General features: G+C 29.0%; 1 long non-coding RNA gene across 1 annotated transcript; it reads right to left on the reverse strand.

The window, feature by feature from the left end:
- Window positions 1-372: 372 nt before the first annotated feature.
- On the reverse strand, window positions 373-1,489 carry LOC145162756 (uncharacterized). Its single transcript, XR_013739306.1, has 3 exons — window positions 1,051-1,489; window positions 682-982; window positions 373-569 (listed from the first exon to the last, which is right to left on the reverse strand). It is a non-coding gene; the product is annotated as an uncharacterized LOC145162756 (long non-coding RNA).
- Window positions 1,490-2,059: the final 570 nt, after the last annotated feature.

Genomic DNA, 2,059 nt, shown 5'->3' on the forward strand with positions numbered 1-2,059 from the left:
GAGATTTGATTTAGGGTGCATGATATTAAAATGAGAGAGCATGTACAATATAATATCACTAATATCTTTGTGAGGGTATTTTAGTCATTTAAACTAGATTTTAAAAAGGAAATTCCAGATTTTAAGGGATAATGGATTTTTTTTTATTCCAAAAATCTGATTTTTGAGGAAATTTCAGACTAGATTTAAAAAAGAATGCATATTCTGATTGAATACATACTAAGATTAAAATATATTCTAACATAATGGACATCTTTAAGAATAACACCATTCTTAAACCATAAATTAAATAAATACAACATTTTTTATATGTTCGTAGAAATTCGGACTAAAATACAAATTTATATATATTCATAAAATAATGGACTTATACATTTTTATACACTTATACATGTTCTAACAGAATCCAATGACAAAAAAGAAAAAAAAAATGACTATCTTAAAAACTCTTCTTTTTCTATTGATAAAACTCAATCCTCGCCCTTTCTTTTACATGTATGGACAATACATTCTTAAAGAATGCATTCTTGAAGAATACACAAGTTCCTTTTCTGCAATAACTCACCAACCTGAAGACAATCCACTTAGAACTAAAATTAAAATTAAACCTCCAAGTAAAAAACCAGAAATTAGATGCAACCTAATAAAACATACAAATAGTCAAAATGAATTAAAAAGTACCTGTCATGGATGCAATTTTGTTATTCCCCATTTGTTATATGTTACGCACAACTCAAAAGGGTGTCAATTGCTACAATTTGTTTCAATACATCCACTCTCCTTTTGGTAATTACATAACCCGAAGTTGTCTCTTGCAATTTAGACAAAGCTTGAACTTGGTTGCAAGGGGTGCTCATATCCATGGTTGTTAGTTATACAACACTAAACAAGTCTGTCATTATTTTTTTCAATGCCATGGCTTAGAGACAACTTAAAATTTGTCCATAGAATTACCATTACTTTCTTTGAATTCTTCAATAGCCTATTCAGAAAGATCTTTATTATGATTAAACAAAACATGCCAGAAACATGAAGGGAAGAGAAGAATACCATTGATTATGTCTACTGTGGTCCGTGACCATGACCGGAGCATGAGATAAGGTGGGCGAAACTTCACTTCCATTGAATTCTTGTTGAATAAAAATAAATAGACAACCATCCATATAAATTTAAAGGATGAGAAAAGGAAAAGCAGAAAGTTTGACAAATCAATTTTGTCAGAAACATCGATGGTTCTCAATGAAGTTAATAACCCTAACTGCAATCTGTTTGAGGCGAAAAAAGAAAGCATCAGGTAACCGACGATCGGTGATTAGGGTAGAGGCATCACATGTCTAAGGTGCCTTGGTACCTATGAAGAAACCGAACCAGAAGAGAAGAAAGTTGAAGGACGATCTTGTCGTCGAAGACGATATGGGAAGATGAGAAACGGCAGTGGTGGCATCTAGGGTGAATCAAACTGATGGGTCTATTTCTAATGGTTTTTTGATGAAGATGAAACAGGCGAGAATTAAAATTGATTTCCTATTCTAAAACGATATTAATTAATTTAACAATTTACCATAAATAATTATTTTAAAGATTACCAAATTACCCTTTTGTAGGTTTTTAAAATGATTGGTCCTTATTAATCCTTACGTCCACACAATAATTGTCAATCCACATTTGAACCTATCTCTCTCTCTCTCTCTCTCTCTCTCTATATATATATATATATATATATATATATATATATATATATATATATATATATATATATATATATATATATATATATAGGCTTAGGTTATTGTATTCTAATTAATTATTATGTGGATGTAGGGATGAATGTAGACCAATGATTTTAGTTATTTTAAGTAATGATTTACCTATCTTTAAATTAGGAGACACGTGTTTAAATTAGGAAACACATGTTTAATTAATGAAAATTTTGGATTTTAAGGGATATTGATTCTTTTAATTTTGAATTCTGATTTTTTTTAATTAATTCATTTTTATTTCTAACATAATTTTTAATTTTACTCGATTTTATTCTTTTAGAATGCAATTCTGTTAAAAC

The sequence above is a fragment of the Lactuca virosa genome, chromosome 3 (genome assembly GCF_052849685.1).
Source record: "Lactuca virosa cultivar CGN04683 chromosome 3, Lactuca_virosa_CGN04683_v6, whole genome shotgun sequence".
Lineage (NCBI taxonomy): Eukaryota > Viridiplantae > Streptophyta > Magnoliopsida > Asterales > Asteraceae > Lactuca > Lactuca virosa.